We start from the raw sequence: 26,955 nt of genomic DNA, 5'->3' as shown, positions 1-26,955 counted from the left end.
CTTTAATAAAAAAACTCCCATCCTAGTATGTATTAAAATCAGCAGTTTCCTTTGTATTAATTAGAGTACAAATACAAATTAGCTAACAGGTACAGTTGTCAGAGTGAGACTGGCTGGTATCCTTGATCCTGGAACAAAGGAATGGGACACCTGGAGGTGACTGCTGGGTTATGGGATACCTGGAGGTGACTGCTGGGTTACGGGACACCTGGAGGTGACTGCTGAGTTATGGGACACCTGGAGGTGACTGCTGGGTTACAGGACACCTGGAGGTGACTGCTGGGTTACCGGACACCTGGAGGTAACTGCTGGGTTATGGGACACCTGGAGGGGACAGCTGGGTAATGGGACATCTGGAGGTGACTGCTGGGTTATGGGACACCTGGAGGTGACTGCTGGGCTATGGGACACCCGGCGGTGACTGCTGGGTTATGGGACACCTGGAGGCGACTGCTGAGTTATGGGACACCTGGAGGTGACTGCTGGGTTATGGGACACCCGGCGGTGTCTGCTGGGTTATGGGACACCTGGAGGTGACTGCTGAGTTATGGGACACCTGGAGGTGACTGCTGGGTTACAGGACACCTGGAGGTGACTGCTGGGTTACGGGACACCTGGAAGTGACAGCTGGGTAATGGGACATCTGGAGGTGACTGCTGGGTTACAGGACACCTGGAGGTGACTGCTGGGTTACGGGACACCTGGAGGTCACTGCTGGGTTACAGGACACCTAGAGGTGACTGCTGGGTTATGGGACACCTGGAGGTGACTGCTGGGTTGGCAGAAATCATAAGTACAAAGTAAGGGCAAGTCAAAAGGGATAATTGCATAAGGGATAACAGATCCATTTTAGTGGACTGGTCTGAAACAGATTCTGCCTTTCTCTAGTACTGACTATTGAAGTATCACTGTCTTTAGAATCCATGAAATTCTGTTTAACAACATGGGGCAGAGATAAAAGCACTGAAGAAGGAGAATGAGCAATGAATATGTAATATGATAGTTTTATGGCTAGTATGAAGCAAAACTTTCTATGGGTAGAAAAATAGAAAGGATATCCTTCATTCATTGTAGAGTGTTTCAGCAAATTTGTGCACTCTAAAAATAGGTTAGCATTTTATGTATTACATGGTTTTATACTCTGTGGGTTTTTTTTCCACAGTTGACTTGCTAGTTTACATATTACTTTCTATTTTGTAGGTGACTGCAAATTCTTTTAGTTCCAGGTGTTTTGCCTGTAGAATGCACATTGCCATGCTTTTACATTACTGGAAGAATGACTTTGAGTTGACACTATGCATGGGAATAATGTGTGTGTGTGTGTGTGTGTGTGTGTGTGTGTGTGTGTGTGTGTGTGTGTGTGTGTGTGTGTGCAACACCGACAACATAATCACCGACACCACATCACAACCGACAGCACAAAAAAAAAATCCCATGCCCGGCGAAATCGAAATAACCGACAAAACACGAACCTCACCCTCATACACCACAATCAACAACCTAAACACATTCCCCGTCCAAAACCACAACACAACACAAGCACCAAAAAATCCTACCACACCCACACACACACACACATACACACCTACTGACCACCCCCACCCCTACCCTAACCTCACTCCTCACACTGCTACCTTACCCTGCCCTAACCCCTAACCTACCTCTGCTCCCTTCACCTAACCACACAACCACTACCGCCCACCCCCACCCACCCCTGACCCTAACACACTTACACACTTACTGCGACAATCACTACGCACTTAACTCACTGACCGGCTCTACAACCACCCCTCCTTAACCCACGCATACTCCCACTTACCCTAATCCCCACTTACCTTACACATACTTACCCTCCCATCCGCCTTCATCCTAACTTTCATCCTGCGGCGTCGGTCAGGTGTGTGTGTGTGTGTGTGTGTGTGTGTGTGTGTGTGTGTGTGTGTGTGTGTGTGTGTATATCTATCTATATATGTATGTGTATATATATATATATATATATATATATATATATATATATATATATATATATAGATAGATAGATATGTGTGTTTGTATGTATGTAAAATACACAGACATATGCACATATGGTAATAGAATCTCTCCAAGACTTTTATAAACATGAAAGCCAAATGGTATGCATGAAAGCAGCCTGTCAGGTCAACTTTTTCTGGCATCTACATGATAAGAGAAAGGCAAAATGACATAGCAGTGCTTTATTCTTACATTCATAGACATTGCAAATGCACTAAGTCTTATGACCATTCGTGACTTGCTGGTACCTTCCTTCAGGACATAGGCCTTTCTCCAGATAGGCCACACCAGTCAGTCCCGGAGTACATATATGGATAACCATGCAGTCATCGAGGTATGTTTTGAAGAGGACAGTGAGATGCACTGCTTCACATACTGGGTAGTGTATTCCAGAGCTTTGGAGGGCAGTGGGTAATAAATCTGTCTCTCCACCATGTTTTATTTGTCTCTAGCATTATTGGTGATACTGGACTTGTAGTGCTACAGTAGGACAAGGACAGCCATGTCTCTAAAAGCAAAAGGCCTATAAGACAGTGAAGAATGGGATATAGCTTCCATCTCCTCTTGGTTAGTTCTGAGACTTTTAGGCTATAATCTATTTGGCAAGAGACCTTGGGGCTCTTCTAGTTGTTTAATATATTTAGTAAAGAACAGCCTGAGGGGAGCATTATACTGGACAACTGGTCTGATAAATGCTTAGTATAAGGCAGCAACTACCTCCTTAGACCTTGATGTTATTCCACTGGCAATTAACTATGTTAAATAAATGGATTTCCTTTCAAGCATTGTTGCATAATGGTCAAAACGGTGAGAGTCATAAACCCAAGATCCTAGGTCCCGGAACACATTTTCATTTTGTAGTGATGTGCTGTCCATACAGTATGATGTGGAGAGGGGTTGTCTACCAAAAGTGATGACAATACACTTTTTAGCATTTAGTTTTAGTCCATTTTTAGTAGACAAAGTATACACTAGAGCAAGTTTATTCTGGATGGTATTGGTGTCAGAAGATGATTTAAAAACAATTCCCAGTTTACAGTCATCTGCTAAGTTTGTTAGCCCAAGGTCTTTGCTCTCCTCTTGGAGATATTAGAAGTAAATGCCAAAAAGGAGAGATCCTAGCACCAAGTCCTGAAATATGCTAGTGGTCACTTTTATACTTTTTGATGAGGTACCTGCAACTCACACTGCATGGGTTTTGTATTTCAGTCAGTTTGCTAATGACCTTATGACATATGGTTCATTTTTTACAGATTTTTAAACCTTTAACCTCTGTATGCCAGCATGGGAATTGGGGTTGAAGCCTTGTATACTGCATGGCTACCATATACAGCCTTTGTAACTCTTTCTGAGATTTTTACCTGGTTCAGTAAACAGGACTGAACCCTCACAAACTCAGATTGGTGGGTGTCAGGTCTAACAAGAGTCTTGATATTGCAGTTTATGAGGTCAGTTGTAATACTTTCCATGGCTTTGCAGAAGAGGATTATAATGCTGATGGGTTTCTATTGTAAGGGCACATTTATTGAGTGGTATCACTGTTGCAGTGCACCTGCCATCAGGTGCAAAACTTTTACGTCTTTAAGGTCCAGAGGTTTTCTATTACTTACTTAGGGGGCCATTTTGTACAGAGAAAGCAAAATATATGTGTGTGGTAAAGACTCCAGAAGAGCAGCTTAAACAAAATGCTAAAAGGAAATTTGCAGTCTCCAAGAAAGGTACCACTAAATAAAGTTTTGGATAAGCAAATGACAGGAACATAAATTTTGTATAAAAGAGAGAATGTGAATTTCCAAGTATAGACCTTGGTTAATCACCATAACTGCAAGTTTTATACAGCACAATGTAAAAAAAGGGTTGTACAGTTAGTCCTGCAGTTTGATCCAGCAAAAAAAAAAAAAAAACAGACTAGAAAAGAAATAGAAGAATGAAAATATTCATCTGACAACAACTAAGTTGCAGCATGAAAATGAACATGGATTATTGGGCGTTTTAATTATACACACCTGGAAATAAACATCTAGACAATGCAAATACAGCTGTAACTGTGAAATATTGATGAGTTAAAATATTTGTCTAAAACTTACCATCTTATGCATTTAATCTAATCCTACATAACTATCAAAATGGAGTAGCAAAGAGTAGACAGAAATTAGAAACTGAGCGATTTAGGAAATCCATTGATAGCATAATCAGGAGGTAGTTTAAGAGCATATAGGGACAGTTGTTAGATACAAACAATTGTCACACCAAGAGATGGCATTATTACTGTAGAATGGACTGTATTTCAATTGGATACAAAAACATTCAGTGTTAACATGAGGGTAGTAGTAGATTAAGTCCTGGGAAACACGTAACTAGTCTAAAGGAAGACATCTAAGCAAATAATATCAAGTACATCAGGGAGGGGTGGCAGAGCAACTGAAAAGGTAACCCTGAAGGAATTGATGGGTTGCACAGATTTGTGTTTGCTGACATATGGCTTGGGAACGGGACCAAGAACTGGGCCCATATTACAGAAGGTAAACTGGTCAGACATGGTATGTTAGGTGGCTAATGTGAAGCTGCTAGGATAGTATTCCAGATGACTACCAGAACCCATACAGGGGCTAAGGATGTCTAGTTGTGTTTATATTTATATCCAGAAAAAAATTAAGTTCTGTCCATAAATAAAACATGGCCTGCTGGAGGATATGTAAGTTACTATGGTAAGAGTCTCTTGAAAAAGGAATCATCTGCCAAATAATAGTTTTAGTTAATCTGAATTACTGAGGCAAGGTATGAGCATTTAGAATTGTTACAGCTTTTTAATGTTGGTAAATTTCAGACTTTTTAGTAACTTTAATTATGTAAGTAATAAATGAAAGTCAACAATACATTCTCATGCTTGTAAGAAATCCAATATCTGTCTTCTCAGAATAAAGGCAGGTCACAAAAAACAATGATGGTATTATTTGGTTAATGGGGAAAAGATGATGACAACAATAAAGTCAACTCGATAAAGATTCCTGCCATATGTCAGTCTCATGCCTTTACCCTATTTTTGTCCATATTATCTTTCTTATGCTTCCTAAAAGGCAAATGAAAAGACGTTGGTACATTACTTAGAAAACGCATGTTCTTGTTAAACAGAAATGCTGAATCTAGGCACTCACATTTTTTTTTTACTCAAATGATTTTTATTTTGATGAAATATAATAATTTAATACATTCATAACATTCAATAACTAGTTACAGTATTTACATTCAGCCTGACAAAAAGGATTCAGATAAAAGCATTTGTAGTTAAATACTAAGTTAATATATAAACTATGATAGTTAGGAAGAGTTTGGTTCCATCTGTAGGGTATCAATCAAATTCAAAACTTTCCTCCATGGACTATTAACCAATGGCTTAGGAAAAGTTATTAACTCTTTAGTTCTTTTCTCCATTAGTATGCATCTCTTCAGTGATGATAGGAATTCCTCCATTGTGGGTGCTACATTAGAGTTCCATCTTCTAGTTATACATTTTCTGGCTATTGCTAACATTGTCCACAACAAATACAGGTCATCTTTCTTCATATTATTACTATTAACAACATTCAATAAAATTAAAGACTTTGTCAAAACAAATATATCAGCATAGATAGCTTGAAGAAATGTGTTAATCTCATTCCACTATAGTTTAATATTAGTACAGTCATAAAAAATATGAGATCAGTCACCATTAGTGGACAGATGACATTTCCAACATAACTTGCTGTTTGAAGGGTTCATTTTTGAGAGTTTCTCAGGTGTCAAAAAGGGTCTGTGTAGAAATTTCCAATGAAAAATCCTCCAGAATTGTGAGTAAGAAGTTAAACTGAAAATAAAATGTTTGTTTTATCTTTCATTGATAATGATATTTGAAACACTTTAGTTAGGTATTGCCAGTAAGAATCTTTAGGAGCTGTCTTATAGACAATTAAAATATTATATAGATATGATAATTAATTCTTAACATTATTATTATTATATAGAATTCCAAAAATTCAATTTATAATTTTTGGTACAGTTTTGAAGGATGAATTATGCATTATTCTGCACAGATACTTAGTGTATGCTGTGACATTATGAAGAACCAACCAGTCATTAGGGGATAGGCCATAGGTTGACAATATACTTTGTGTGTTCAAAGCTTGTTGGTTTTCAATACATTGCAAACAACAAAATAGGTTATTATTTTCCCATAAACCAAAAATCTGTCTATGTGGTTTATCAGGGAAATCCTTTGTAATAGTAAATGGTATTAAAAATCTATGCCATAGTTTTATATCTAAATTTGTGTTAATGAATTTTCTAAACACATCAAAAATATTGTTTATTAGTGTTAGTTTAGTTAATTTTGTTGTACTATACTGTAAATTAAAACTGAAATAGTGCCATATATTGTTATCTTTGTCAGTTACCAAAGCATTATTTGATAAATAATTTTCATTCATTAGTATAATGGAGTATAACTGTTTCCAATTGGAAGAGTATCTAGGATGTATCTAATTCATCACTATTTTAATTATAGATGCCTTTATATAAGTTTCAATCTCTTGGAATTGTAACCCTCCCCCCATTCCCATTTTCTGATATAATGAGAATATGCCACTCTATTTCTTTTGGGGTACCATAGGAATTTCATCAGAGTTTAAATGATTTCTTTAAGGATTTTCTTTCCTGGTGGAAGTATAAGGGCTTGTGCTATATATATAATATTTTAGGTAACAAAAACATTTTTATCAGTTGTAACCTATCATCAAATGTTATAAACAAATGATTCCATTTGCTTATTAATATCTTGATTAAGTCTATGGCTTTAGCATAGTTAAGCTGTAAGGTTTCCTCTATATTCTTGCCTAGGGCTATTCATAAATAGTCCAGAGTTGAAACTTGATTTCCAATAATATGATTAACTGGAACCTGTATGTTCTTTTTTTATTTAATAATAAATATTTTTATTTAGATTTGTTGAAGGAGAGTCCTGAGATTTTTTTGGAAATTTGTGGTTACTATATCCACTTCACCTCACACTTCCTTAGAGTTGGGTAAGGTAAGTAAGACATCATCAGCAAACACCATTATTTTAGAAATACATTGGTCACATATATTTATACCTCTTATCTTTGGGTTATTACATATTAAAATGGCAAGTATTTCTATGGCCAAAGCAAATAGGATAGGGGACATCCTTGTCTGGTGCCTCTAGTAATTTGGATTGCTTTGTAAGTAAAGGGACATAATTTGACATATGTTAGATTATTTTCATAGATTTTCCTTATCATTGTTATAAAAATGGGGGGGGTCAAATAACTGTAAGACTTTAAATAAATAACCCCAATTTAAGGAGCTAAAGGCCTTTTGAATATCTAGACCTATTATCAATGCTTCATGGTTTCCTCTATTGAGGTAATCTATCAGAGTTAATACTCTTTTAATATTATCCTGTGTATGCCTGTTATGTATGAAGCCAGTTTGGTCTTCATTAATTACTTTAGATATGGGTATTTTCAATCTATTGATCATAATTTACATAAATAGTTTATAATCATTATTCAACAAAGAAATTGGTCTATATGAGTTGCAATGATTAGGGTCCTTATTCTCTTTTAATATAGGGGAAATTAGAGAATATCTCCAAGATGGATGAATATTTGCTAATGTTTGAACTTCAAGAAAGGTTTTATGTAGGAGAGAGATTATAGAAGAAGGGAACAATCTATAAATTTCGATAATTAAGCCATCTTTTCCATGTGCTTTATTAGACTTACTTCCTTTAATCCCATCTATAATTTCCTTTTGAGAAATAGGTTTTTGTAGATCTAACTTAAGTTCCTCAAAAATTCTTGTTATGTTGGGAACTATATTCTCTAACTTCTCACATTCATATGTACTTATTTTATTTCTATGATGCTCTGCATAATGATAATTAAAAGCCTCCAGAATGTCCCCTATGTCTGAGACTTTTTTCCTTTTCCCTTCAAGAAAGATACTATCAATGTTATTAATTTTTAATTGTATCTTAACTTTCATAGATAGGTTATGAAGATGCTTAGGAGAGGTAGCATAATAATTTAATTTCAGTTTTTCCATAGCTAAATTAGTTTTATGGGATAATATTTCATTGTATTTCATATTTGCTTCTTCTATTTTCTTATTATTATCTGTAGCAATTAAGTTTTTATTAGATTTAAGAGATAATATTTGATTTTGGAGTTGCTGTAACTCTTAGTCCCATTCTTTAATTTTATTTTTGTACCAGCTAATGGTTTTACCATATATATAGGCCTTAAGAGAATCCCAAACCATAATTGTTTTTGCTTCATATTTATAATTAATCTCTAAGAAAAGCTGAAGTTCAGAAGTTATCCAAGATTTAAAGTCTTTCATTTTTGTGATATATGAAGGAATCCTTGAAGTAATAACTAATTGATTGAATTCCAAGTCTATTGTTAACAACAGGAAATTATGATCTGAAAAGGGACAAGGTTGTATTGAAAAATTCAAGATTTTAGAATAAAGATCTTGTGAGATATAAATTTTATCTAGTCTAGTTTGGGTACCATGTCTATAGTCCTGGTGTGAGAATAGTAAAGAATTTGGTTGTAAAGCATTAAAGGTATCTTTTAATTTAAACATTTATGTCCATTTTTTTAACTGTTTGGCTGAGGACAATAGTCTAAGAGATTTCCTATTGGTAGTTTCTGTAATATCTGTGATACAGTTGAAATCACCTCCTAGTATAATATTACCTTTAGATGTAGTTGTAATAATGTCTAAGTGTTTCTTGACTAGTCCAACCCCCATACCAGGGAACCAGTATAAATTAACCAGAGTCCAAATTCTATTATTAAACTTAAGTTTAACTAAGGCCATGAGTCCATCATTATCTGCATGTTTGTAAATGATTTGGGGATTTAAGAATGCATTTTTCCATAGAATTGTTAATCCTCTGGCCTTATTTTTATAAGAAGATTGAGCAAGTATTCTGTATTCCTTAGGGTCCCATATAAATGTGTCATTTATTTTAAAGTGTGTCTCTTGGAGAAAAACTACTTGAGCCTTGTTTAGTTTAAGATACCTTAGTAGATTGGCTCTCTTATATGGGTTGTTTAAGCCATTAGTATTTAAGGATGTCAAAGTTAAATCCATATCAGAATTATTTAAAGATAAATAATAAAGGAACTTGTATTACTAGAATCCTGTATACATAATATTCTTCATGAATAGACAATAGAATATCAATTGTTGTATTTCTATTTATCTCAATCCAAATAACTTTCACCATGAAAGATAAAAGTAAAACAATTGTATCAGGCATTTCAAAAGTAGAAAAACAGATAAAATAACAAAAAATTAGCATATTTCACTCTGATATAAACTTTAATACACCCTATACATGGAATGAGATGCATTACTAGTATAGCAAACACAACTAAATCTGTTAGACTACCTATCCCAACCATCAACCTTTGTTAGTTTGAGCCCTTGAAAACAGAGTATAAAATGGAGAATATATTATAAAGTATGAGAAAAATAGTAGTGATAAACAACTAATCAGATATTGATTTCAGTTAGGTTTTAGAGATGAGTTACATACACTATTATTAGAAACATTAAACATTTATACAGTAATTATTCACTAAGGAAGCAAGAGACATATTAGGAAATATATAATCTGAATTTAGTGCTTAATAGACTAAGGAAACATTAGCTTTATTAACAATCTAAATGATTACCCAAAATACCTAAGCATGTCATCTGTATTAGTTCTAATAAAAACTTCAAAATGGTAGAACAAATCAAAGAATCATTTAGCATTTCTATTTACTTGCCCTCTGAATAAATCTTATCATGACAAACTCCCACTAAATTAAACCTTCACGAGAATTGGGTGTTAGCACATAGTGAGGGCGTGTCATTCCCAAAAGATGTTAGCATAGATTTTTAGAAATATTTCATAAGACATATTTGTTCCTAATTAACTCCTAAACTTTTGGAATAGCAGATGTTTAAATAACTGACTAAAATTAATAATAATTAACTGGCATCGGTTAAAATGACAAAAAATAGTAAAAAAACATTAATTATATAAAACTTACTATGGATAACAGGTCTTAAATGTAAATGACTCAAAGACAAAATTAAGATAGAGATAGCTGTACATATCTATCATAGTAATAGGGTAATACTGAAACTCATAACTTGTTTGTTGTGTTATCACAAGTCATAGATATTACTGAGCTCTTTCCCTGCCATAAAGTGCTAATATACTAAAAAACATGACTTTATACTAACTGAAAACATGACATCTGAAATATAAATAATATCTAGGATACAATAAGGAAATCAACATATTAAATGCAAAGTAATTATAGTTCAATCAAAAATATTCATACATATATTTCTTAGGATTTAGTATGGTGTTTGAGTATACTTACAGTTATTACCATTAGTCATAAGCATTTCCTGTAAATGTATAAGTCTATACTAAACAATTGATAACTGCATAGGAAAGTTATTTATAAAGATCTTTTTATAAAAAACTCCAGTATATTTACTAGGAATAGTGGCTATAATTAGCTGTTTACAAGAAAAAATAACATTTCTGTATATATTTGATCACAAAATATAGTCTCTATTATAAAAGGGAACCATGAATATGTTTGCAGACAGTGTAGCTCATAATTCTTGTAAAAGAAGCCTACTATGCTATATTATAGCAATAACCCATGTCTGGGTATGGGTAATGCTGGATTTACCCACGGTTGGTGTGGTTTGGTCATGAGGGCGAAGCCCGAGTGACCAAACAAAGACAACCGTGGGTAAACCCAGCATTACCCACACCCAGACGTGGAGTTATTATATTAATGACATTATTTAAGAAAAAAAATACTTTTCTTAAATAATGTCCTTGTATAATGGTTCCATGCTGTCCTTCCATGGCTCATAGAGATCCTGTTGCTTTTTTTGATGTACTGCACATACATATGGGACTTGCGTCCCCATGCATACCCAGTAAATCAATGCTTCAGAAAGTAAGCAATGGAGAAAATAAGATCTCTGTTGCTCCGTTTTTCATTCTTTTTTTTTATTAATTAAAAAAAATAGTTTGGGGAAATTTAGGGGTAGGAAAGCTGCAATCCCATCTCCGCACATACGAGAAAGACAGCTTGAAGAAAATACAAGGGAAATCAGGTATGTGTATTTAATTTTATATAACGTACCTAATATTTCCTTGTATTTTCTTCAGGCTGTCTTTCTCGTATGTGAGGAGTCAGGACTGCAGCTTTATTTATTTTTTTTTTAAATAGAAAAAATAAAAACTTGGATAATATACCAACAGAAAAAAAGTCTGGGCGACTGGACCTTTTCCGTTGGTATATTGTCGGATTTACAATGGGCACGCTGGTTGAGCTGGTCAATCAGCATGCATGTTTGGGAATACTAATGGCCAGTCATTCTATAATAACCAGAGACTTGACATTCACAATTAGGCTTGCATATACACATTAGATGCAATGTAATCTGATCTGCATGCATAGAATGCATGATGTCACGAGCTAAGTAAGAAAGCTTCACTTCTTAAATTTCAAACTGACATTTTCCTGCCCAGCACACTGCACATTGCAGTTTCCTGACCTGACTTTAACTGTATCACAAAGTCTGCTTATTTACAGTAACAAATGCAAAGTTTAACTGTCAGATAGTTCCAAACAGTAAAATAACATTCAATGCCAATGAGAGAGAAAACAGCACTTTAACATTAAACTCTACAGGAAACATAACTTGTAACCATTTAAAAACCTTGTGCCATAAAACATACAAGACTATAACTGTCAGAGAGACCCAATTTATGTCAAAAGCCGGTAAACAGCTTTTTGTTCACACAGGTACCTATATATTCTGAAACAATCAAAAGCTATAAATATTAAAGAAACTAGTTAATATATACTAAATCATAGATATGCCCTGTTATCCCATGTATCCAAAACAGTTTTGATAATCTAAGCAGTGACTAGGCCTGAGTAATAACTCAGAAGCACATTTATCAGGGCAAAGGGATATATATTATTTGAAATAAAGCATCTCATCTTAAGGTCATAAAAGCAAAGATAGCTTACTGTTCAATTATATCACTCAATAAACCAGTAATATTATACTAATATACTAAAAGCATAAGCAGTTATTTAATTTGTATATGAACAAAAGAAAGCATAGAAATGAAAAAGCAAAAAGAGAAAGAAAAGCAATAAGACAAATACTGTCATGACATACCTTACTTGAAGATTTAGCAAGTATAAAACAAATTAAAGTCCAGTTGCAGTAGATGCTTTGAGAGATTTAGTGGAAACAGCAATCTTTGACTCAGTTTTTTGTTTTTTTCTTTTTAACATCAGTCCAAGATTTATCAGTAACTCTCTTCAGAGATGCAGATGCCTATTCCATATCTTCAGGTAAGGAAATAATGTTATTGTTTTTAATAAAGGCAGCGGCTTCCTCTAGGGCATTAAATTATCTCATTTCATTCTGATATAGAATTTTTATTCTGGCAGGAAAGACAAGCTGAGTTTTGATATTATTCTGCTTTAACAATTTTATTAATGGCCAAGCTTTTTTCCTCTGTTCCAAAACCCTGGTTGAATAGTCATTATCAAACCTAATCACATTTTATCAGCAATGTTTAATCTTATCTTTAAGTTACTGTGTTAATGATACTTCAGGTGGAAAAAGTTTTCCTGCACATTCCTGGAAATTTTTCCACAAATTGTATTCTCCTAATATACACATTACAAAAAATACAGTGATAATACTGCACTGAGTGGAAGAAAAGAAAAATTGGTAGATATGATAAGTATGCAGTCTTTCTCAGATTCGATTACCTGTATGGTGGGTTCTCCATAGATATGTGAAATACTGTATTGTGAGCATGTTGTCAAATATAGACAATTGACAGGACTGAGCAATCAGAGCTTCAGTATTCAGTTCATTTTAGTGAACAGCACATGGTGAAATGAACAAGGCTCTCAGGTGCACAGCAAAGCATTTGGAAGATGCTTCCGTAAACACAGTGAGTAAAGATTCAAAGGAAACAGCACATTAATAGATTTTGCTTTTTTGGTCCACAACTTGATTTGAGTTCTTTTTTTGGTAATCCTCAAATGGACTGTAGGTACACTAAATAGGTGATTACCCAGGGTGGCTTATAGATTAGCTATAGCTCTGGCTGGCATAGTCTCTAAAAGCTTTCAAACCTGCTGGCTGGTTTTAGTTGTGCTTTGCTTCTAACCATTAGCTGTATGGCAGTATGAGATTCAATTTAATGGAATCCAAGAAATACACATCATGAGCTTCACTTTTGTAGTCAATTTATCAGGTTCTAACAAACAGAAAATAGCTACGATTGGTGACCACATCTTAATCTTTTATGTTATTTAGAAGATCCTGAAATAAAAAAAAAACAGAAAGGTGAGTTTTCTTCTCCTACAAGTATATGCATATGGAAGCATGTTTAACACACACTCAAAAATCCTAATTCTACAACAAACTAAAACTTTGAATTTCAGAAATGCTTAGATGTATACAGCTCTTTCCGATTGGCAGACTGAAATGCTGGTAACAATTTTCTACATGAAACTGTATAGAGATTATTTCTTAAGGAGCAGTAGCATAACATTCACAATGCAAACTCATGAACAAGAGAATGATTCCATTATTCTTGTCTTGTCATTTGAGAGGTTTAAGCACCATGGAAGGGACGGCTACAACACAAAAACAGGAAAATGCAAAGACATCTACTGAAGCATAAAACAGTAATATACAATATAACTAAACAAACTTAAAGGCACCAATTAGATCGTAAGATGACTTGAAAAGAAATAACAAGGTTTAGGAGAGTCCAAATAGACATAGACATCTTTGGGTTAAAAACTAAATAAAATAACACTAAAATAAGCTTTAAAGAGGATCATTATTTAAAAAAGTGTCTTTTTTTAGTATAAAATATATTTATTTATTGACATTTGATTATAAACTAAAATTCAGCTTTTAAGAGAAATGTAAGAAATAATGTGGTTTGTACATAACACTTTCTTCAGTATACTGCCATTTCAGTGATTCAGACAGACACAGAAGTCATTTCATAGTGTTTTAAGAGGGGATATGAATTATAGATAACAAATCTCCAGGACTTGCTTTCACTGATAAAAAAATGTAACATACCTAATCAACACAATCTGCTGTCAGATATTGCAATAAATAGGGTTAAGCAGGCAGCAAGCATCACAGCAGTCAGGTCAACACTGCTAAGAAATGTATAAATATTTTAGGCAGAGATACACCTCATAAAGTGTATGTAGTGTGCTTAGAAAGTATCGTCCCTAGTTTGCATTTCTGAGCACACATCTTAGACTGTTATTTTCAGTTCACTTCAGTAAGAAATATTAAGGTAGAAATGGAATTGTCTGGGCAGCATGAATCATTACAATGAATCATCATCTTTGCTTTTCAAAACCTCTATGAAATGTTGATGTATTGGATGTACAGATTTTGAGAAACTTTTCCTACAGCAATTGATTCCAAGATTTAAAATATTGTCAAGTAGAACCGGATACATTGGACCATCAAAGTATTATTTTAAGTGCTATTTAAAAGGCTGATTTCTTAGATGATGTAAGAGAATATTTGATATTCAGCTGTGTAGCTTGGAGTACATTAAGCTTACAGTTTGAGATAGAAATTAATTTCAATAAACTGTCAACTATGTCAGCAAGATTTTTAGCCTGGCTGCTTTCAGCTTCCTCCATCCATCTACCCCACAGCTTTTGAAAATTGTTTTACACATTACTGCTATCAATACAACAGTATAAACACACTCATGCACATAAACTTTGTGTCAGTCCCTGAACTGGTGGGATGGTGGATATTTTGATGGCCTTCACTACTCAGCAGGAGTTTTAAAAATAGATTAGTAGACCTATGTATGCACAGTTCTGTATCAAATATTGCAAGAATCCATACTGTGTGTTCTGATACTTCAGAAAATAAAGTACTATTAAAATAATGAATTGTTTATACCATTTAATTGTTTTGCAAAGGAGGGGGACTTCATCTCCCTTCATCTTTGACCTAACTACTTATGTATACATAAGCTCTGAAGTTAATGTCCCTCTGAGAAAGAGACAGCAATCTCAAAGTCGGTATACATCTCTACACATACATACTTAGAGCTCTGCTATTTCAAAAACTAAATGCAGTCCTTAGAATTTTAATAGGCACCTGCCCCCCCCCCCAACAGACAAACACACTGCACCTACAGAATGACATACCTTTCTGTCCTCAGTTCCCCAGAAATTTTTAACAATGTTATATGTCATTGTGACCACTACTGTAATTATTTTAGGTTGTCTTTTTAATTCAGAAATGACAGGTACTTTGGGGGTATCTTTGGCCACCTTGTCTGTGTGACATGGAAACAATGCAGTACCACCTCCCTCCCAGAACTTTAGTCCTACAACTCTGACTCATCTACAACACTTTTATGAAGGTGTGTATGCAAGTGGGGGGGGGGTGGAGAGGGCTGGAGGTGGTAACAATGGAAATTCTGACCCCAAGCAGTTTCACTCATACAGTTTTAAAGGCAGCAGATCCTTCTTGATACCCTTGCACACAGAGAAGTACATTCACTGTCTGTATTATCTTTTCCCTATGCCTTCCTTCACTGCTTGTGTCATTGTTTCTTAAACACAAGATTATGTAACAAAGTCCCTAAATCTTACATTTGAATTTCCAGCGTTTATTTTTTTTCACCTCCAGTCATCCACATTTATGCACTATGAATGACATTCATTTATATAACACCCACTAGTTCCTAATTTGTACTAATCTTTTCTGATAGCAGACTGGACTCTGCAAGACAGCTCTGGAAATCAGTCTCTACTCCATCAGAAAAAAATCATTGATCCAAAATAAGCTATTTGGTTACTTTATTTTCTGGAGTTTGTGTCATTTTCACTGAGAAAAATATTGAATATCACTGAGCAGGCTCAAATTCGACTTTGACAGCTTCAAACACCTGCATTATACATTGTTTAAGGCCCTTAAAAGATAGTAAAATATAGTGACAACAAATGCTTTAGTGCAATGATTTACACTATGGCAAACCTAAGCCACAGTAACTGAAAAAAAGGAGCATGCATTCATTCATGGGGGGGGGTCTTCTATTCATCTTCATATTTTGGTGATGGGTAGAAGGAGCAAGGAAGTCATTTCTAACTACTTAAAGTAAGACAGAAAAGTGTGCAGGTGCAGTTACCTGATGACTAAAAATAAGAAATGTGATAAAGAAACCTTTACAAAGGCATGAAGCTGGTTCAGTAGAGCATTATATAGAACAATACATTAGTAAAACATTATCACAACTATTACTTCAAACCTAAGAAAATATAATTAAAGAAATTAAGAAAAAAAGACAGACTGGTAAGAAATACTATACATGTCATATGAGACATAGCTAAAAGATATCAATATGCTTGAGAAAGAAATGTGTAGCTTAAAAACAGAGAAAATACTGGGTCTATGACACAGCATCGAAAAGGCCTTTCATCGAACGGCTTTATAACTAAAAATTGCATTAACAGAAGTCGCTTTTGTGAGATCTGAAAATTTGCCCTTTCCTCACTGTAGTGGGATTTCGGATTCGGTATATATATTTAGCGAGGGGGGTATGGGGGGGTGCAGCCCCCCACAAAATCAACTTCTATTAATGCAATTTTCGATTATTAAGCTGTTCGATGAAAGGTGTTTTCTATGCTATGTCATAGACACAAGAATACCAGATACCTTAAAGGAATGAACTGGTTATTAGAAACCATTTGACAGTAAGGAGACACGAGATGATGAAAATATGGTGAACTGAGGAAATCATATCAAGGAGTCCTCTTTTAAAGAGTGAGTTGCAGACAACTAAGACAGTCCCCACAAAAAGACAGTGGGCAAAAAAGTGGCATAAAGAAGGCATACAAATAGAATAAGAAAAAAAGCATATAAAGTTTGATAACAGAGGTCCACCTGGGTAGAGAATAGTCCATATTGCATAATTCATTCTATTTCTCAACAGATAGAGGGATACAGAAAACATCTGAAAAACCCAAGAGATGGCATATGCCTGTATGAAGTAGTGAATGAAGGCATATTTGTGTGGCAGTGACACAAAAGCTTTCTAGTGCGTATCTTACCATATATCTGGTATCTTGTTAGTAACAGTGGTTGTAAAACATTTACTTACTGATACATCTCTAATCAAAGGGAAAAACTAAGAAAAAAGGGAGAAACTACTGGAATGTTTGCACCATGATAGTTCTGATATCCCACCTCCTCAGTGGAAATTAAAATTACTATATATGGATATCAACCAAAATCCTGCCTCTCAAAGACCACTATGAACAGGAATGCCATTTGCTAGACTGTCCCTGACATTCATAGTAACTAGGATAGATCATTGAAAATATGGGTCATGACAATAATAAATGCATAACTTAGCAGGTGCCAGTGAATAGGGAGGTACAGACAGTTACACTCATAGTGAGAATGGACTTTTGACAACAGACTGTAAGCAACCACAGAAGCAGATAAATAAAAGATACACTTCAGCAAAAGCACATATTGTGACAGAAAATAAGGCCCTATGATCCTTATCTACCATTTCATTCTATGTCTCTGTTTATAATGACAGGAGCAGAAATTAATTTGGGGTAAACAATAAAATACAGAGATGTTGATGAGGAATGAAAGTTTTCTAGCAATCTAAGGCACTTTAAGACTGTAAAGATGTCATATCAGATAGCCAAAAATTAAAGTGCAATACTTTTTGGCAACAACTCTTATAGTAAATGGACTGTAAATCTAACTCAATATAAAAAATCAATACTGGATGTGGAAATCTTTAAAATAAAATAGCCATGATTATGTTATTGCCTACACAGGTTAAAAGCAAAAAGAGTAAGAGGTCATCCAGTATAAACTTGGGGGTGGAAAAAGAGATGACTAAGGAAATAAGCATATAAATGAGAATAATTTTGTATCTAATCAATCATGCATGGAAGAGAGAGAACACTAGATCAGGGAAATTTAGTTCTGTTTTACAGGAAAAACAAGAATAAGAAAAAGTCAGAGGCATACAGCACACTATAAAATCTTAGAAATATGTTTGACGTAACTTAATTGATAACCAATAATATTTACAGATAAGTCAGAGAGATTAGATCCACAACATTTCATAAACATGTTCACTAGAATTAATAGTTTGGGCCAAAAGATGAGTAAAATATTTGGTAAGATACTATAATCTAACACAACAGAACATGACATTCAAAATATATAGCTATAAGAATAAGAGCATGGTTACCTATAGATCCATAGGAGGTTACTAGGTTAGCGGCCCTAGAGCCCTTACAAACCTAGGCATGTTAATCCTGAGTTGCATCAATTATCTTTGGTTAGACGGATGCAATTCGCAGAGTGCATCTATGATAAACACTGACTACCCCTGTCCATGAGGGACATGGGTGCCACCCCTGGGATGAATTTGCAGTCTCCCATCCATTTGTCCTGGTTGCACTTGAATAGGGTCAGTGAGGAGGTCTGCTTGACATGAACTGGAAGTTTATTCAAGAGTAGTGTCAATCTCTTAGGTTCATAGGTTCATAGGTTCATACTAGGCTATCTGCCCTAGGGCATTTATAAGCCTAGCCAGAGTGTGTATGGCTTTCGCCACCCATTTTAAATTAATTTTGCTATGCCCTTTTTCGAGGTTAGTATACTGTGCCTCTGTCTAACAGTGACACAGAAGTGATACCCGGGGTAAACCTACGATCTCCCATCTACTCATCAAGATTCCTCTTGAAGAGAGTCAATGAGGGACTCTGCCTAACCTGGACTGGGATTTTATTCCAGAGTGAAGGGAGCCTCTCGGTTACGAATCTGTCCCTCCAGCATGTCCTATTTATTTCAGTGCTGAGGTTCAAGTCCCCTCAAGCGTGTAGCTCAATGGGATTTGGATTTTCTGAGGTGCAGCATGTCCATTAATTCTGGGTTGGACATGGCTTTATACGTCAGGCACAGATCGCCTCTGAGCAGGCGGTATGCCACTGAGTAGAGCTGGAATTTCCTTAACCGGGCAGCATACGGCATCTGTTTGAGCCCCTTGATCCTCTTGGTGAGGTACTTTTGGGGTCTTTCCAGTTGCTGCAGGTGTCTGGTAAGGTACATCCCAAAAGGGGCATTGTACTCAATTATGGGCCTGATGAGGGATGAGTAAAGAGGCAAGATGACCTCCCCTGATCTAGATGTGAATCCCTTCATGATTAGGTGGGCTATATAAAATGTTTCTCTAACCACTTTGGCCACGTGGTTGTCAAATGAGAGATTGCTATCAACATGGGTCCCCAGGTCCCTAATTACTTCTTCTGTACTTAATGGATTACCACCTATGTGGTAATTTGTGGGCACTTTGTTTTTGCCAAAGGGGATGACTATACACTTTTTGGCATTTAGTTTGAGGCCATGGCTCTGGCACCAGTTGTCTGTTTCTATGAGGCCCTTTTAGAGGATGCTTGTGTCAGCTGGAGAGTCTATTATGGCGCCCAGTTTGCAGTCATCTGCGAACTTGGTCAGCCACAGTCCTTCCATGTTGGCCTGTACCTCCGAGAAATATATACCGAACAAGAGAGGTCCCAGGACTGAGCCTTGTGGGATGCCACTTGTAACTGGTTTGGAGTCTGACATGGCTCCAGCTATTCTAACCATGTGGGTTCTGTCCTTGAGCCAGTTTGCAACCCATCTAGTGACATAGGGGTTTATATTTAAGCTGGTGAGCTTATCTATAATGCCCGAGTGGGGTATTGTATCGAAGGCTTTTGCGAGGTCCAGGTAGGCTGTGTGGACCACCTTCCCCTTGTCAATGGCCTTGGTGACTGTTTCAAAGAAATCAACCAGGTTTAAGAGGCAGGATCTGCCCTTAACAAAGCCGAACTGGGTAGGATCCAGTGTCTGTAGGTCCCCAATATCTTTATTTATAAGGTCCATGATGATCCTTTCCATAGCTTTGCAAACCAAGCTAGTGAGACTTATGGGGCAATAGTTTCCAGGATCCGTTGAGGCACCACCTTTGTGGAGAGGGACCACTGTTGCTGTACGCCACTCTTTGGGTACATATCCTGTAGTAAGGCTGAGATTGAACAGTAGTTTTAGGTTTGGGTTTAGCTCTTCTTGGAGTTCATGTAGGACGCAGCCCGGGACACCGTTTGGTCCCATTGATGCTGTGTTTCTTGCTTTGGAGAGGGCAGCTCTTACCTGAGCATCTGAGATGTCAGGGGGGCAGCACTCTGCTGGGATAGATATTAGCCCTTTTGGTGGGGAGGGGGGGGGGGAGAAGCCTGCACTGAACCTGTCAGCTAGGATGTTGGCAATGTCTGTGGGTTCGGTGTATTTTTTGTCATTTTGGACTAATTCTGAGCATATCTGGGAATTGCCACCCAGGTTCCTAACATAACTAAAGAAAGCCTTGTGATTATCCTTAGTGTCCTGTGCAAGTTTTCTCTCAAAGCTGGCCTTAGACGATTTTATGAGTGCCCGTAGTTTTTTGCTAATACTGATCAGAGATGCCTTCCCTTTTTGGGATTTTTCTCTATCGTGTAGTAGCTTCCTCCTTCTATTGTATAGTTTGTTTATGGCTGGGGTCCACCAGACAGGACGTCTGCCTTTGGAGGATTGGGTCTTGGTTTTATTTGGGATTGCATGATCCATGCATTCCTGAAGGTGTTCATAGAATGCGTTTATAAAGGATTTTGTGGTCTGGGTCATATTATCCACAGGCCCGGGGGCTTTGAAGGATTCCACCTCGGTTTTGAGGAGTGTGAAATTTGCTTTAGAGAAGATTTTCACTGTGGTTTTCTGGGCATGGGGTGGGGTTGGGATGTGAATATCCAGTGAGATTAGTTTATGGTCTGATCTTACCAGTGAGGGATACACTTCTGGTCTGGAGCATACAGTCCCCATGTTGGTGATGATCAGGTCCAGTGTGTTTTCCCCTCTTGTGGGAGTGGTAACAAGTTGTTCCATAGCATTTGAGTTTATAAATTCTAGGAACCTTTGGGCTAGGGTGTTGGAGCTAGAGTAATGCTCCCAGTCTATGGTTGGGTAGTTGAAGTCACCCAATATAATGGTGTTTGGAGAGACCTTCATATTTTCCAGTGTTCTCAGGAAGGCCGAGTGGGGTTCCTGGGTTTGGGAGGGTGGTCTGTAGCAGGCTATAAACTGTAAGGCAGTTTTACCCACTGTTAGTTGCACATGGATAGTCTCTGATGCTTCGTGCTGTGCCACCAACCTGGAGGTGTGAGCATCTTTGACGAATATTGATACTCCCCCTCCTTTTGTGGTTCGGTTCAAGTTTTGGGGCCGAAAAGCATGGTATGAGGTATAACCTGGTAGTGCTGGGGTGCTCTTGAGAGCCTTGAACCAGGTTTCTGTTACTGCACAGATATTGATGTTCTCCATGCTAAGGAGAGTTTCGAGTGCATGCATCTTGAGGTTTAGACTTCTGGCACTGAGTAGCATTACTCTTAGTTTCTTATCCCTTGTGATACCTATGGAGGTGGGTTTGTCTTTTGAGCCTTGCCTAAAAAAGGCACTATGTGGGTAGCAAGAGCCTTTGCCATCTGGTAGTGGAGTCATCAACGCTGGCAGTATGTGTTCTGTTGGTGAGCTAATTGGCTACCCATCTAGTGATATAGGGGTAAATCCCCAGCTGGGAGAGTTTCTCGGTGATATATCTATCCAGAATGTTCTATTAATGTCACAGGCTAGGTTATGATCCCTAGGCCAAGTGACTCGTGCTATTAGACTTGCAGATGTGCAGCACATCCATCAGGGCAGGGTCAGAGACTGCCCTGAAAGCCAGGCACAAGTCACCTCCCAGCAGCCTATATGATACAGAGTACATTTCAGGGCTTTCAGTCTATCCATGTAAGTCATGGTTTGGAGGCCCGGTATTTTCTTGGTGAAAAACCTTTGTGGCCTCTCCAGCTGCTGCAGTTGTCTGCTGAGGTACATGCAGAAGGGAGCATTGTAGTCTAATAATAGTCTGAAGAGGAGCTATAAAGTGGAGTTATAAAATCCTTAGACCTGGATGTGCAACATAGAAGGCTTTCCTTACCACTGTGGAAACTTTGTGGTCAAAGTTCAGATTGCCATCTACCTGTGTTCCCAGATCTCACACCACTGGGTTTGAACTTGGGTGGGGGGGGGGGGGCGCCATCAATATTGTAATTAGCAGGAAATTCTGCTTTGCCAAAGGGGATAATAATGCACATTTTGCATTTAGTTTTAGACCAAGGCTGTGGTGCCAGTCATTTGTCTGTGTTAGCCCTTCCTGTAATATGTTAACATGGTTGAAGGACTCAATGATTGCACCCAATTTGCAGTCATCAGCAAACTTGGTAAGCCAAAGGCCATCTACTATAGCATGGACTTCCAAGAAATAGATTCCAAACAGTAAAGGGCCCAGCACAGATCCTTATGGTAGGCCACTGGTGACAGGTCAACTGGTAGTGGAGTCATCAATGTTGGCAGTATGTGTTATGTTGGTGAGCTAATTGGCTACCCATCTAGTGATATAGGGGTAAATCCCCAGCTGGGAGAGTTTCTCAAAGATACTTGAGTGGAGGATTGTGTCAAAAGCCTTGTTCAGGTCAAGATAGGCAGTATGCACTGTCTTACCTTTATCCAGGGCTTTGGTGAAGAAGCCTACTAGGTTTAATAAGCATGACCCACCCTTAACAAAGCCAAACTGGGCTGGATCTAGAGATTGAAAGTCACCTATGTCCTTGTTGATAAGGTCCATGATGATTCTTTCCATGGCCTTTCAGATGAGGTTGGTTAGATTTATGGGTCTATAGTTTCCAGGCTTGGTTGATGGCCCCCACCCTTTGTGCAAGGGGATTACTGTTGCTATTCTCCACTCTGCTACAACAAAGCCAGTTCTTAGGCTGTGGTTAAACAGAATGCCAAGTGGGTCCACTAGGTTCTGTTTAGATTCCTTAATATGCAACCCAGGATGCTATCTGGTCCCATTCAGGCTGTGTTTTTGACCTTGGAGAGTGAACATATGACCTGATCTCTAGAGACACTAGGCAGACGACTGCCGTCAGGTATGCTTTGAAGTATGGCTAGTGGAGACAGGGGTTGAAGTTTGAGCCAAATCTCTCAGCTAGCAGGTTGACAATTTCCTCTGGTATAGTATAGTGGTACCATCTACTACCAGTTTGGCATATACCTGGCCATTCCCTTTTAGGTTTTGGACATAGTTAAAGAATGCCTTATAATCATCCTTAACTACGGATGCTATTTTAACTTTATAATTAGCTTTAGAGGAGTTTACAAGATTTCTGTTTTATTGTTCAAACTGTGGAGGGTATTTTTATTCTGCTGAGTAAGTTCCCTCTTGTTCTTAGACACCAGTTTCTTCCTTTTGTTATATAATCTGTTTATACTTGAGGTCCACCAGTCTATGACATTTGAGCCCCTTGTGGGGGTGCAGGCTATCTGTTCCAGAGCATTTGTATTGACAAAGTCCAGGAACCTCTGGGTGAGCATGTTCATGCTCATGTATGTCACCCAGTCAATGGAAAGATAGCTGAAATCTCCCACGACTAAGGTGTTGGGCTGTATGGTGAGTGACTGCAGTAATTCAGGTAGGTGATGTGCTTTTCTTGGTTCATGGTGGGGGACCTATAGCTAGCAATAATATGGTAGGCTATTTTGCCTATAGTTAATTGGACATGGAGTAGTTCAAGAGAGTTGTACTGTTTGATCAGTGTCAAGGTGTACTTGGCTTTAACGAAGATGGATATACCTCCACCTTTGGTTCTTTCATGCTCATTTTGAGGTCTGAATGTGTGGAAGGCATTGTAGCCTTGCATGGCCGGGGTGTGCTCCATGGCCTTGAACCATGTCTCAGTGAATGCACAGACATCAGCATCTTCCATGGTGGGGTGTGTTTCCAGAGAGTGCAGTATCATGTTTAGACTCTTATAATTAAGCAGCAGAACCTTAGGTTTGCCTCAAATGGATTTTGTTATGTTAGAAACTTTCATTTTTTCACATTGCCTAAGAAAGGCACTATGGGGGAGGCAAGCGCCTTTCCCAGTATCTGAAACCTATAGGGGACAGGTGCAGACCATCTCTGAAAAAGCAACGTGGTCTGTTGGCCATGTCTTCCCAGGCTGACAGATACTGGATCCCCCTGGACTGATACCACAAGCTAAGCCAATTGCTGAAGTCAATCATTTTTTGTTTATATTGTAGCATCATCCTGGGTGAAGGTAAAATACTGCTTAGGACTACAGTCATACATGACTGGGACACATAATCTGAGAGTTCTGTCTCTCTTCATATAGTCTAGATAGGTATGTCTCAAGTCATTCACCCCAACATGGATTACAACAGAGTCATAATGCTACTTGTTGTTGAGTGACTTGAGTGCATGTGTGATTTGATGGATCCTGGCACCTGACAGGAAGCTGACCGTGACCTTCACCTAGTCCAGCCTAGTGAGGGGGGACATCTGTGTGTCTCACTATAGAATCGCCTATGACCAAGACATTAGGTTTTCAGGTGCTTTGCCTTAGGAGCTTATTTACTGAGACACTGGTGTATGTGTTATTATGTGTAGTGGTTTCTGTTAGCAAAGCTGTGTGTGCAAGTGGTTTACATTTGGGAGGTCTATGATTTTTTGCAGGCTTTTAGTGAGTACCTCCACGTATGTGGGCTTATGTGTCCTGGCATGATTTTGTGTGAGAAGTGTTAACAGTGCATGAAACCAGAAAATATGCAACAGAAAAAAGTGATAAAATGGATTGTGACCAAAAATATAATATAAAATTCAGAACATTTCTGAATTTATTCAATACATTATCTATGCATACATAGATAGATATAGATATAGATATACCTATAGATATAGATATAGATACAGATACAGATATAGATATAGATATATAGATATAGATATAGATATAGATACAGATACAGATACAGATACAGATACAGATATAGGTGTGTGTGTGTGTGTGTGTGTGTGTGTGTGTGTGTGTGTGTGTGTGTGTGTGTGTGTGTGTGTGTGTGTGTGTGTGTGTGTGTGTGTGTAATTATAAAGCAATGTGTAAAATAAGGGTTTTTAACAACAGCATATAAAATCCAAAATACCACCCAAGATATAAAACCCAAAATACCACCAATAAAAAATCATGATAGCTGTAAATGGAAAAAAAAATACAAACAGCTTTTCAAATCTTAGACATGGCAAATAAATTTCTATTAAAATTAATGACTAATTTAATACACTTATGAATTATTCTTTATTAAGAACCTATGTACAATACTTGTAGGAAAGCAAGGATGTGTAAAAACAAGAACAAAACATGAAGCTTTACAAGCAGGTTTATGTGAACAAAAACATCCGTTGACACCAAAAACACAAGAAAAAAATGGACAACATAATGTCCTGGTGGCACTATGGCTGGCTTTATGCCCCATCAGTTTCACATCACCTTAGTGAAAATCAGTGTTTTTTTACCACTGTGCTGTGAAGAAATAATGCACACTGAAAAATGCTAAACAGACCTATGAATAAAGATTTTTTTTCAAAAGATGGAATACTGGATACCTTTTATTGTTTTTAAGCTGTGAATACTGAAACAGGTTAAACAATGCAATAATAAACTTGAGTGACCACCAAGGACAACTGCTTTTTCCTCCCAGTGGACCCATCTGTTTTCAGAAGGAATGTGCATCTAGTTACACCCATGTCAAAATTTCTGGCCATCCTCTTTTCCTACCTTAGTGTCATCCCAGTGTGCATTAGTAATCTATAACTCCAATCCTTATGTTAGTTAGTACAGTATGTTACTCCAAAAATGATTATATTATCATCAACTTTTCCATAAAGCAACGTTGCAAATAATCATAACCCATAACATATAATCCAGATTATTGCTATACCTTTAACTCCTTAATATCATATTCAAATCTAGTTAACTTCTAAAGCACAAGAGTTGTAATATCCAATGTAAACAGAAAATACTGGAAGCCTAACTATTTATTTTATTATTTATTTATTTGTTTAACATTTGTTTACAGGGAAAGTCCGACTTGGAACAAAGCCAATTTTCAGTGGAGGCCCAGGGAGAAACACTCCAGATGCATGTCTTTGTAATGTGGGAGGAAACCAAAGTACCCGAAGAAAACACACACGAATCCAGAAAGGACATGCAGACTCTGCACAGAAGGCACTCCAGCCGAGAATCAATCTGGAGAACCTCTTGCTGTGATGCAACAATGCTACTGCTTGCACAAAAGCTAAGTGTGAATGGTGGGAGAAAAATGCCAGTACAATGACCACTGGCTCATAATCACTATTAAAAGCTGCTGTTTACATTTCCTTTAAACTATGAGGTGTAATACCTGCAACAAGGAATGCCATTATAATGTACTAGAAAACTTAATATAAATCACCTTCACCTATGTTATATAGGATGACAGGTTGAATGCTGCTCCTGAATCATAGCTTGTCTTTCTCTACCAAGTGATCCCATAAGTCAGATGCTTCCAAAGAAAGAGAACAAAAACGTGTGCACTTCCAATTTTAATCTTAAAATTACCCCAAAATCAGCCGTACAGTTATGTGATACAGTAAAGAAAACAGAATATTTATTTATTTATTATTTATTTAACATTTGTTTACCAGGATAATCCAACTAGACATCTAGCATCCATTTTCAGCGGAGTCCTGGAGGGAAAAGCTCCATACAGTTACAGAATAAAGAGTAATTAATGGTAACAATTATAGGCTACAAAGTG

This window comes from Protopterus annectens, chromosome 4.part0 (genome assembly GCF_019279795.1).
Source record: "Protopterus annectens isolate FY-2018-M chromosome 4.part0, PAN1.0, whole genome shotgun sequence".
NCBI classification, from domain to species: domain Eukaryota; kingdom Metazoa; phylum Chordata; order Ceratodontiformes; family Protopteridae; genus Protopterus; species Protopterus annectens.
This window is presented reverse-complemented; position numbering follows the sequence as displayed.